The 13419-nt window shown below is 44.9% G+C and overlaps 1 pseudogene; it reads right to left on the reverse strand.

Annotated features, from left to right (window-relative positions):
- Nucleotides 1-1436: 1436 nt before the first annotated feature.
- Nucleotides 1437-11856, reverse strand: LOC130869955 (60S ribosomal protein L37-like; annotated as a pseudogene).
- Between the last annotated feature and the right edge of the window lie 1563 nt (nt 11857-13419).

The raw sequence follows: 13419 nt of genomic DNA on the forward strand, positions 1-13419 counted from the left end.
AATAATCCCAGCACCCAGGAGGCTGAGGCAGAGCAAGGCTGGTGAGCTTGAGCCAAGATGAGTCAATGCTACATGATGAGATGATCGTCAAAAGCAGAAAACAAACACCCCTCCCCCAAATTATACTAATAAGTCAAAGAAGGAAAAAAAGAGAAAAAAAGGTGGACAGAGACCAAACAGGACAATAGAAATACAGCGCGATAATGGATCAAACCAACCGTTTTTGCAAAATCATGTTAAATGTAATTAATTCATTAAATGGTAGAGATTATCAGTTTGTATCCAAGACTCAACTATATGTTATCTAAAAGAAATATGTTTGAAACGTAAAGAAACAGGTCCAGTAAGACCACTCAGTGGTTAAAGATACTTGCCATTAAGTCTAATGACTGAGTTCAATCCCCAGGATCCATGGGGTGAAAAGAGAGGAGGCCTGGCCCCCCTAAAAGGTTCTTCTTTGGCACAAGCACATGTACACACCACACCACACACACACACACACACATACACACATGCAATTTAAGGAAAAGAAATACAAAAGAAAAGACAAAAGAAATAGTTTGAAAGTAAAAGGAAGCCATGCTAAAATGAAAAGGAAACGTGTGGTTATATTAAATATCCAACAAAATAGACTTGCTGTGGGGCCAGGGGGCGGGGGCAGGTGACCAAGAACAACACAGATCATTTTAGAGTGATATAAAGGGACCAACTCACCAAATGGACATGATGGCACAATTATATATGCATCTAACACCGGTTTTAGAACGCATGATCCCAAAAGTGACGGAACCGCCAAGAAAAATAGGCACATCCACATTCAGATACTGCAGCATCCACCTCTCGATCATGGACTGAACAAGCAGGCAGCAAGTCTCAGAGCTGCAGGAGACACCACCGGCTGACTTGACCTCACTGACATTTATAGAACCCTCAAAAACTGCAGCGTTCACGTTCTAAGAGCACACGAACTCATTACCAAAGCGGGACATGTTTTGAGCATAAAACAATCTAAATTATTGCTAAAATTATTCAAGTCATACAATGTATCGTCCCTAATCACACTGGAATCACATTAGACACCATTAGCAAAAAGTTCTCTAGAAAACTCCCAAATATTCGCAAGTTAATTAGCAATAGTGTATTTATTTATTTATTTATTTATTTATTTATTTATTTATTTATTTATTTATTTATTTATTTTGGTTTTTCGAGACAGGGTTTCTCTGTGGTTTTGGAGCCTGTCCTGGAACTAGCTCTTGTAGACCAGGCTGGTCTCGAACTCACAGAGATCCGCCTGCCTCTGCCTCCCAAGTGCTGGGATTAAAGGCGTGCGCCACCACCGCCCGGCGCAATAGTGTATTTATAACTAGCTAGTGAGTGAAACAAAAACTTGGAAGGGAAATTATAAAGTATTCTGGATGAGTAAAAGTGGAAACATGAACGAGGCATTTGCCACACAGCACAGCCACAGCACTCGTGAGGCGTATGAGGCAGGAGAACTGAAGTATAAAGCCAGCCAGGGCTATAAAGTGAGACACTATCTCGAAATAAGCAAACAAAGAAATAAATAAAATATAAAAGAAAACATGACTCATTCACATATGTGAGTCATTGCTGGAAGCACAGTGCAGAGCCCGTTATTGCTGTCGTTGCTCATTTGTTTGTCTGTTTTTGAGATAGGGTTTCGTGTAGACTACGCTATCCTTTAACTTACTATGTGGCCAAGGATAACTCTGAACTTTATATCCTGTTGCTTTTGTTTCCTGAGAGCTGGTATAGGTTTGTGCTACCACAGCTGGGTTTTTGGTTTTTTTTTAATTTTGGAAACCAGAACATTTATTTTATGACAGATTGAAATCCTCACGATGAACTGGATGCTGCAACAGCTGCCCTCTTGGGTTTAGGGGTTGTCCCTTCACGGAATCCATGTCTGAATCTTCGGTAGACAATTTTTAGGTGCCGCACCCGCCGAGTCCCGGTAGTGTTTCGTCTCTTGGCCTTGGCACTCCAGTTATACTTTCTCCTGCGCTTGGCCGGGTAGCCGCATTTGCCACAGGTAGATTCTGAAGGTGGTAGACCTTAGAGCCACAGCGGCTGCACAACGCGTGCGTCTTGTTGCGACGCTTTCCGAAGGATGACGTTCCTTTCGTCATCTTGCTTCTGCCGCCGAGGCCAAAGAGACCGGAAGAGCCACAGCTGGGTTTTGAATGGTGCTGGGAATTGATACCAGAGCTTTGTGAATGCTAGGCAATCACTCTACCGAGCCAGCTACATCTCAGCTCCAGCACCTGTAAAATTTTAAAAGGTGTCAAATCAATACTAGCTTCCAGCAGAAGATAAGAAACAAGTAAAATTGGAAAGAAAAGAAAACTAAATGAGGAATAGAAGGAAAAATCAATAAGCTTTAAACATAGAAAAGTGCCAGTTATGTTGACATTGGCTTTTAATCCCAGCACTCAGGAGGTTGAGGCAGGTGGATCTTTGTGAACTCAAGGTTGGCCTGGTCTGTATAGTGAGTTCCAGGACAGCCAGAGCTACAAATCAAGACCCTGTCTTGAAAATAAATAATATTAATAATAAATAAAAATAGGAAAGATCAAACCTCAGTATAGATATATCAGATTCAAGCAATTCTAAATTCAATAGGGAGAAATTTAAAATAATAGTTAAAATCAATTAACTGAAAGTTGTTTCTTTTTCTTTTGAGAAATGTCAACAAACTGATAAGCTTTCTATTGCTGTGATAAAGCACCATGACCAGAAGTAACTCGGGAAGGAAAGAGTTTGTTTGGTTTACAAGCCTGGATTCCAGGGCATCAGGAAGGGAAGTTAAGGTAGGAACTGAAGCAGAGACCCTGGAGGAGTTCTACTTACTAACTTGCTCCCCATGACTTGCTCAGTTTGCTTTTCTATGCTCCCCAGAATCACCTGTCCAGGGGTGACACCATCCACAATGACTAGGCCTTCCCATATCAATCAATCCCATAATAAAACACTATTAATGAGTACAAAGTTTCTGGTGGAAACAACATTCTCAAATTGTAGCTGCCAAATTGAATGTTCTAAATTGAACTGCATGTATACTTTAAATAAGTTTTATAGTATGGGAATTATATGTCAATAAAGTTGTTATTTAAATATCAGTAAATTCCAAACTTAAAAAAAAAAAGTTGTATGATGGTGGTGCACGCCTTTAATCCCAGCACTCAGGAGGCAGAGGAGAAGCAGACAGATCTGTGTGAGTTTGAAGCCAGCCTAGTCTACAGAGTGAGTTCCAGGACAGTCAGATATACACAGAAAAACCCTATCTCGAAAAGAAAAAGTTCCAAAATGATAAGGATTTTGAATTTTGCCTATTTTTCTTTCTTACTTCACATGTATTTATTCGTGTGTGTGTGTGTGTGTGTGTGAGAGAGAGAGAGAGAGAGAGAGAGAGAGAGAGAGAGAGAGTTCCCTTAAGTTCCCTCCTTCCACCATGTGGGTCCTGGGGACCTGTCAACAGCTATCAGGCTTGGTCCTCACCCCAAATCTTACCCGTCCTGACTGCTCTATAATAACAGCCTGCGGTTGTAACTCCAACACCGAAACAAGGTCTGGCAAACAGTGGTGAGTACAAACAAAATAGCGATTGAAGGAATGCGTGCAAAAGCCCCACGTCAGGAAAGAGCCTGGTTCATCCTTCAGCGGAGAAGGAACAGCGTGTGGACTGGGATGACTCTGGGAGTCTGCACCCAATTGTTCAGTCTCCAGAGAAAACAGCACCGAGCCGCAGAAGGGCTTTCAGGGAAGGTGGATCAGATTTACATTTGAAAAGAACACTGACAGCAGGAGAAAGAGACAAAGACTGGGGCTTAAAAAGTTGGACTCTGCCACAAAGAAAAGTTAGTGACCTCGGAAAAATCAGTCCAGGTGGAGCGTGAGACTGACTGGAGTGGGGTGGGAGGCAAGTGTCACCCACAAAACTACACTACTCTCAGCAAGGCCTCTCCTTCCGCCCTGTGTCTCCAGGGAAACAGCCCCAAAATATACTTGGCTTAAAAAGTAACAAAGACATGTTCCTATGAATATTCACGCCCAGCCGGCTCTGCTCACCGGTCCATTCAGAGTCTGTTCAAGAACAGAGGAGGATCCATGACTGTCGTTCTCAGCTCCCACCAGATGCCTTCCTTCGGTAGAGGAGGCAGGAGGACAAAGGGAGGCCGCAAATGACAGAAACGCCGCTAGCTCCCTTGTAGCCTTACCCTGCCTCTTTGGAACCGTACAACCTAGAACCCAACATGGGACAAGCAGACAGCGGGAAGTTCTAGAATAAGGTGCTTGCCACTCGTGCGACTAAATGTTTGACCTGAGAACTGAAAAGACTGGCTTCTAGCTGAGGTTTTTCCAGCCACAGGCAAAACCACAAGCAAGCAATGTAACTTCTCTGGGCGTCCATCATCTCAGGAATGAGGAGGCAGACGCCTGCCCTGTCCTAGCCAGAATTGCCAGGAGATGGCAACTACGCAAGGGGAGATTTAGATTTTCTGAGACCAGAACTCAGAATTCCAATAAACCCCAAAGAAATGGAATATAGCTGGGCAGTGGTGGCACATACCTGCAGCCCCAGTTCTCAGGAAACAGAGGCAGGAGGATCTCTGAGTTCAAGGCCAGCCTGGTCTACATGGCAAGTTCTAGGACAGCCAGGGCTACACAGAGAAACCATCTTGGGGAAATAAGAGAAAAAAGAATATAAACACAAATACAAAAACAGATATAAATGTGAATGTTTACTTATAATGGGGGAAAAATTACATCCAAATCCCAAAACCTGAAAGTTAATATATAACAAAAATTCACACAATCTTTGTTTAAAACAGGATCTGGCTACGTCATTCAGGCTAGGCTCCGACTCCAAGGCTCAAGTAAGTGAGCCTACTGACTTAGCTTTTCAAGCACCTGGGACAATTGCACCCCACTGGCTAAGCTATGCATTATTCAATGATTCTTTTTTAATATTTATTATTATTTGTGTGTGTGTGTTTCTGTGTGTCCCCGTGTGAGTGTGTGCAGATACCCATGGAAGCCAGAAGAGGGCACTGAATTCCCTGAAGCTGGAAGTTGCAGGCAGATGTGAGTTGCCCAGTGTGGATGCTGGAAACCAAACTCAGTTCCTTCAGAGGAGCAAGAAGAGCTCTTAGCCTCCGAGTCCTCTTTCTAGGCCCCATCTTTAATGACTCTTTAACAACCACAATTTTACATTGTTTCCTATGGAGAAAATAGAAAGCTCATTCAATCTTTCCTCTTGCACGACTGATCAAAATGTGTTATTGCTGCAGTGCAATATCCTCAGGGGATATTCATATATATAGTGACATATATGATATATATTGTTGTAAGAGGGGGAGCGGGCTGTGTCCTGCCCAGCTCCCAGCCACCCGGCTAGCTCAGTCGGTAGAGCATGAGACTCTTAATCTCAGGGTCATGGGTTCGTGCCCATGGGTGCCAGATAAAGCGTGAAACAATCCCACACCAGCTTGGATTCAAAGGGTTATTTATTTGAGGGGAAAAAACTTACAGAACACCGTCCTACATGACAGCCAGGAAAGGACTCTAGTCGCTGGAGCAGAGGGCTGCCGCTGCTTTTTAGAGAGGAAAAAGACCACGCCCCAGTGGGCTGGTATCTCAGCGACTATTGGCTGAAGGAGAGGAAAGCTCCTGCAGCAATATATCAATATATCACATAATATATGTGATATATATATATATATATATATATATATATATATATATTCTTTATTGACTCTTTGGGAGTTTCACATCATGGACCCCAATTCAGTTCACCTCCTGGTCCCCATCCTCCCCTCATCCCTGCCACACACCCCCATAAGGAAACAAATCAAAGCAAGCAAGCGAAAACAAAATACAAAACAAAACAAAAACAAAACACACAACAACAACAAAATCTCTTTGCTTTTCCTTCCTTCCTGCTTCCCTAATAGCTCTTGGTTAGTCCTGGTGGTGATGGAGGCTTCAATGTGCCACACCTAACACCTCTCTGTAGTCCTGGTGGTAGTGGAGGTTTCAATGTGCCATACCTAGCAGGCCTTGGTTAGTCCTGATGGCAGTGGAGGCTTCAGTGTGCCACACCTAACACCTCTTTGTAGTCCTGGTGGTGATGGAAGCTTCAGTGTGCCATACCTAACACCTCTCTGTAGTCCTGGTGGTGATGGAGGCTTCAGTGTGCCATACCTAACACCTCTCTGTAGTCCTGGTGGTGATGGAGGCTTCAGTGTGCCATACCTAACACCTCTCTGTAGTCCTGGTGGTGATGGAGGCTTCAGTGTGCCATACCTAACACCTCTCTGTAGTCCTGGTGGTGATGGAGGCTTCAGTGTGCCATACCTAACACCTCTCTGTAGTCCTGGTGGTGATGGAGGCTTCAGTGTGCCATACCTAACACCTCTCTGTAGTCCTGGTGGTGATGGAGGCTTCAGTGTGCCATACCTAACACCTCTCTGTAGTCCTGGTGGTGATGGAGGCTTCAGTGTGCCATACCTAACACCTCTCTGTAGTCCTGGTGGTGATGGAGGCTTCAGTGTGCCATACCTAACACCTCTCTGTAGTCCTGGTGGTGATGGAGGCTTCAGTGTGCCATACCTAACACCTCTCTGTAGTCCTGGTGGTGATGGAGGCTTCAGTGTGCCATACCTAACACCTCTCTGTAGTCCTGGTGGTGATGGAGGCTTCAGTGTGCCATACCTAACACCTCTCTGTAGTCCTGGTGGTGATGGAGGCTTCAGTGTGCCATACCTAACACCTCTCTGTAGTCCTGGTGGTGATGGAGGCTTCAGTGTGCCATACCTAACACCTCTTTGTAGTCCTGGTGGTGATGGAGGCTTCAGTGTGCTGTAGAACACGCTTCTTTTCTTATCAGTTTTTCTCAAATGTCTACTGCAGTGAGTCTCTGGTCTGGTTCAAGGCCTCTGGTTTCTGGTCCACCATCCTCACTGGGTCTTCACCCAGAACCCAATGGGTTATCCTGTAGCTTTCACAAGATCTTGTGGTTATCGCCCCAGGGGATATTCTGCAACCCCAATGGTTCCTGAAACTGCACATAATGCCAATTCCTATATATGCTATGTTTTTTCTATATATAGATACCTTTATAAACACTATTTTTTAAACCAATCACAATGAGGCAGGTTAGAAAGGACCACCTCTCGCTGGGATACTGGGGTAGCTGCTAAGCAGTTAGGGCCCTGGTGAGACAATGTTAAATTGCTGCTAAAAATATTGGCAATGAGCTTTTATTATAAGCATTCTACTTTTCCTTTTAAAAAGCTAAGATGGAGATTGGGACAATACGAGGTTCTAGTTGATAGTTTTACGCCCTTTCCTGGTATTTCTGCTCTCTTGGGCGAAGGACTGCTGTCCAAGCCGCCAGGCAGACTGACTTCAAGCCAGAGCTAGCAATGTTGAACACTCCACTGGTACCTTGAGGAAGCTGCATGGCAATCAGTGTTGCTTACTGCAGGCGGACAGCTTCAGCGCTAGAAGACACTATCCTTTCTGTGACTACCTCAGCTTGCACCAAACTTTTTACGATCCCAAGCCTTAGTAAACTCTGAGTGACCTACAGCCATTTCCACTCAGGCAAAAAGAGAGCATTTCCCTGGGGGTGTAAGGAAAGAATGACAGCTGGTACAAGTGCATACACAAGGGATTTCCTTTGGAAATCATGAGCCAAATCTCCCTCCTCTGTTTCTATCAGATACTAGTCACAATGAGGAAAGTACCTACCAGACCTCTAGCTGCATAAGCAGGCCCTTAGACTAACTCTGTGAGTCACTAGGTAGACATCTCCCTGCGCTGCCCCTCTACACCATGCTAACATGAGGCCCACTAAAGCTTCTCTTTGGTGTCCTTTCCTTGCTTGTCTTTGATCTCTATAGTTAACAAAATAAGCTGAGCTTGTACCAGGGAGAGGACGACAGAAGTGGAGAGGTGTTAGTGGTCCAGCAGTCACAGCAGCAACAGCGGCAGTAGCTGTGAGAAGGTGGTCAGAGTGATAGATAGTGGTCAGGCCAGAAACTGAGGGAAACAGGTGTTGGAGAGGTACGGAGGGCTGCAAAGAGCTTAAGGACAAGAAGTCACAGGCCCTGGTCACCAGGGAGCTGCCAAGTTTTAAGGGTCAAGGATCTCCAACACTTGTCACTGTAGAGCCCAAGGGTGGCAGCGTCTGAGCCCTGTTCAAGAACAGCGGCCACTGCCTTTGACTGCTCGCTGCTCCCGATCACTGACTCTCATTGCTACCGATGTCACCAGTTTACAATGGCTGCCAAGCGTCAGGGCTTAAAAGCCAGAACATTCAGCCCTCAGGATGTGCCCGGAGCCATAAATTTCTAATTCTGTAGCATAGAACCTTTAGCTCTCAGGGCTTAGAGCTTTTTGGAGTCCAGCCCCTGGACCTTGAGTGCTTAAAGACCAGGGATCGTCAGCACTGGAATAATGTTTGCCTACCGGCCCACAAGTTATTCATGTGTTTCTTTCCTCCTCCTCCTCCTCTTCTAAGGCAGGTTTCATGTAGCCCATGGTGGCCTTAAATTCACTATGTATCCGGCCTTTAACTTCCTGCTTCTCTCTCCCAAGTCCATTATAAATATGCACCTCACACATTTCTAACTACAATGTCTATCTCAGTGGAGTGAAAGGACCAACAGTTAGTAACATCAACAAGATGATGGGGAGAGGCTGAACCAGGTTGAGGCGTGGCTTTGGGTATACCCCCCCCCCCCGGTTCTTGTTCCGTGAGTTTCCTTTTTTAATAAAGAAAAACCTTAGTATACTCTATTTGGAGTTAGCTTGGGATTATTTGACTCGCGTTCCCCCCATTTGATGTGTTCTGCATCAACAAGATACAAACAACTTATAATAAAACTAATAAAAGTTACGTATAACTATAGATTTCCCTCTAGTGAAATACTGGCATGAACATTATGGGATAATCAACTACTGTTCAGTTGGATGTGAGGCTTCTTCCACAGGGGGATATTTATGCTTGGTACTATAAATCTAGTTCGACCTACGGCTAGGGAGTCATAGACCCAAGGAGGGACTACTGTTGTTGTTCTGTGAAATAGACATGCTGTCAAACTACCTTCTAAATATTTGTCTATAGCCATATGTCTTAGTTAGGGTTATCATTTTTGTGATAAAACACCATGACGGAAGTCAGGACAAGGCGGGAACGTAGAGGCAGGAGCGATGCAGAGGCCATGGAGGGGTGCTGCTTACTGGCTTGTTCCTCATGACTTGCTAAGTCTGCTTTATTATAGACACAGGACCACCAGCTAGGACGTGTGTCCTCCCACAATGGATGGGCCCTCCCCCATCAATCAGTAATTAAGAAAATGCCTTACAGGCTTGCCTGTAGCCTGATCTTCTGGAGGCTGTTTCTCCTCTCTGACGGCTCTAGCTTGTGTCAGGTTGAACCAAAACTGTTGAGCACACCATAGGTTAGTACTGCTTACAGCCTTGGTCACAAAGCTTCTTTCTACATGGTGCAGTTAATGCCGAGATTTGTAACTGGTCAAACAGCTGAGACTAAGATTAGGCTGTGGAGTGCTCAGTCCTAAAGGAGACCGCTACATACGCCCCACCTCCACCTGCAAAGCTTAGGGCACACTACGGAGGAGAGGGATGGGAGGAGGTCACACCCAAAGCATGGGAGGAGTGCTGTGATGAACCAGCCTGCCTCCATCTTAGACTTGAAAGCCATCTCACAGTAAAGACAAACTGAACCTATTCCTGCTTATGACTACATCTGTTTCTCAAGGACTGGGCTCTGTACCACCTGTAACCTTAACTACAAATGGTTCTGTATCGCCTGCTCCAGGAAATGGCAATCAAGTCTTTGTTTCAAAAAGCTGTTATGACCACCTAGCAACCGTGCCTTTGTTTCAAGGTGTCTATGTCTACCTTGTTATGTTCTGCTCCTGTAACCCTGCCTGTTTGCTTGTCAAATCTCTCATTTGGGAACCCCCTACCCCTGAGCCCCTTATTTTTGGAGCTGGAGAGGCAGTTCTGTAGTTAAGAACGCTGGCTGCTCTTCCAGAGGACCCAGGTTCAATTCCCATCACTCACATAGCAGATCACAGCTACCTGTGACTCCAGTTCTAGGGAGCCATCACCCTCATACAAACATACATGCAGACAAAACACCAATGCATGTGAAAAAAATAAATAAAAAATTTAAAAACAAACCCCCAAAACCTTTATCTTCCCCATGTCCAATGCTGACCTCATGAATGCCACCTTAGGGGAAGGCAGCCCATGTATACAAATTTAAAAGGAGCTTGCTTTAATTAATTTGGCCAATATGATTTGGGTTGGTGGTTTTTCACCCTGCATATTTGGGATTAGTAGTAGCCACTGGCAAGTTGACCGCGAACCAGTACAAAGCCCATGCCATGCACATGAAGGTCACCCTAATTAAACTTATTAGGTTACTTTTTCTTTAATATATGAAATGGGAGAGAAATTTGTGAAAGTTTCAGAAGGGGGATACGTGGGGGGAATGGGGTGTGCATGATAAGAATACATTAGATACAGGAGTCTTAGCATTTTTATTGCTGCGATTGAAAACAAAACAAGACAAAAGCATCTTGGGGAAGGGTTTATTTCCTCGTACAGCTTGTAGCCCAGTGGCTCTCAGCCTGTGGGGTCGTGACACCTTTGGGTCAAACAACCCTTTCAATTCAATAGAGGTTGGATATCAAATGTCCCTGCATAGCAGGCATTTACATTAATGATTTATAACAGTAGCAAAATCAGTTATGGAGTAGCAACAAAAATAATTTTATGGTTGGGAGTCACCACAGCATGAGAAACTGTGATAAAAGGTCGCAGCATTAGGAAGACTGAGAACCACTGGGGTAGTCCATCGTCAGGGACCGTCGAGGAGGTAGGAACTGAAGCAGAGGCCATAGAGGATGCTGCTTAGATTTGTTCTGTGGCTTGTTCAGCCCTTCTCACAGCATGGAGGGCCACCAAGCCCACAGTGAGCTGGCCCCTCTCACATCAATCAACAATCAAGAAAATGCACCACCATAGCCAATCTGGTGGAGGCATTTTCTCATTTGAGGTTCCCGCCTCCAAAATTCCAGCTTGTGTCAAGTTAACATAAAAACCAGCCAGTACATGTATAAGGCTGTCAAAGAATTTTTAAAAAATTTTTAAACAAATTATTTCTGCAATTGCCTAAATTGCAGACAACTCCTATAATAACCAGAACACTAAAGAAAAGGTGGGGACTTACAAACTTGCTAGCTTGGATTATTATTTCAGGATAGTTGTTGATTTGTGGAAAATCTTTTTCAGGCTTCTTATCTCTAAGAGTTATGATATCAAGAAATTCATACTACTTTGTGTAATAACTAATCTTTTATATTATGCAATTCTTCAGATGCCAGGCATCCTAGGTCCAAATGACTTCAGGCATATTCAAGTCGGGTTTATAATTCCCAGCAGAGTGGATTAGAGGCTATCCCTCCAGGCATGCATACTAGCTACATAAATACACCCCACTAAACTCCTCCGAATCGCCCATAGAACACTCCAAGGTCCCCATATCCCGAATTCAGCGGTCACAATAGATCTGAACTACTTACATTTTATTGTCTACAAATATGACCGTTTGAGCGTAGTTAAGGCTCCTTCCACGGCCCCTGAAGCGGCCTGGGAGACAGAGGGTGCAGAAGGCCAGCCACCTGCCCTCTCCCCCCACTCCTCCACCCTGGCTCTACACAAGGCAAAAGGCGCTGGTGGGAGGCCCACAGGAGCTGCAGGAGCCCAACCCCACGCCGCCAGGTCTTCGCAGGCCCACCTCCACTCCAGCCAAGCGACCCAGTGCTCGGCCGGATCCCGCCAGCTTTCAAGAGGAGCGAGCCCCGCAGGGCCCGCCTCCCACTTCCGCACTGGGAGCCGGGACTCTCGCTAGATCTCGCGAGAGCAAGTCGACTCGTCCGCCGGAGTCAACCCGGGTCACCGACCCGCTGTGCTGCTTGGGCTGGATCCTGGGGTCGCAGCTTCTCTCCTTGCCGTTTTGTATTAGCAGGAACAAGGTTACTAGAGCCGTTGGTCCATTTCAGAGAGCAACTAAAGAGTCGCATTCGGAGGCGAGGGACGAGGTGGTGACCTGAGATCTGAGGTTATGTGCACCATACTGGTGTAATTCAGACCCCACAGTAACCCCTAGAGAAATACATTATGTACTTATTTTATGTATTTATTTATTTACTTACTTATTTTTACTACTCTTGTTACGCAGCTGGGCAAATTAAAAGGCTCCCAAGAGTGAAGGAATCTGCCGAGGCCCGCAGACGGCTGCCGAAATTTAAACTCTGTCCCACGGCATCTCTAAGACCTCATTTCTATAGTATGGCGGCATGGTCAACAGGTCTCTCCACCTCTTAGATTTCTAGGGAATGCCGTTGACCAGATTTGCATCCCCACAGCCTCAGGAACTCATGAAAATCCAGAAGCTTTTTGCTCAACCTTTCTGAGATGTGTTCTTCTGCTGATTCGTGCAATAATAATAATAATTTATCATAGAACTATTGGGTTCGATGAACACTCCATGTTTATTTCATAGTAAGCTTTCAATAAACGGCAACTAAAGCTACTAACTCATTTCCCTCCCCTTAACGTGTTGTATTTGGTGTGGGAAGTGCTAAAACCACAAGAGAATGAATGGAAGAAGAAATTAAAAAAAAAAAAAAATCAGGCCAGACACCAGCTGGTCGTCACCTCCAACCCACTCAGCTCTTCTCAGAAATGGTGTCACTTCAAAGGCCTTGAATAAGGACATGGCTGTCTATCTTCTTTTCCCCAAACAATTATATATTAGAGTCACTAACGTACACTAATATATAATATATATTAATTATTAATATAATATAATTATATATTATATTATACATAATATAATAACGTACAGAAAAGTATGCAAATCTTAAGGGTGTCTAAGTTTTCTCAAAATGAACACAGTATGGATAGCAATACCAGTTTCCAGAGCCTGGTCACGCCCCCCTTCTAGTCATGCGCCCCCCTGCAAGGGTCACCACCATCTTGCCTTCTAATAGAAATTTGTTCTGCCTGCCTTGATAGGATTTAACTGAAATCCTTTAGCGTGCACTCTCCTGTAACTGCCCAGATCTCCCTGTGCGTCCTGCCAGGTCCTTCCCATTTCAATATCTGCCTCTCTGAGACTGGCCTGTGTTCTATGCTCCCCTCCTCCTACCCGGAGTCCTTTTCTCCACTGGAGGTGAGAAAACCTATAAAGAACTTTTTCTCACCTCATCCCCTGGGGATGTACTAAGGATAGCATGGCCATGCCCAGTCTCATGCGATTCCAAGTAAGGTTCTTCCATCTGCTTTGTC

The sequence above is a fragment of the Chionomys nivalis genome, chromosome 2 (assembly GCF_950005125.1).
Source record: "Chionomys nivalis chromosome 2, mChiNiv1.1, whole genome shotgun sequence".
Taxonomy (NCBI): Eukaryota; Metazoa; Chordata; class Mammalia; order Rodentia; family Cricetidae; genus Chionomys; species Chionomys nivalis.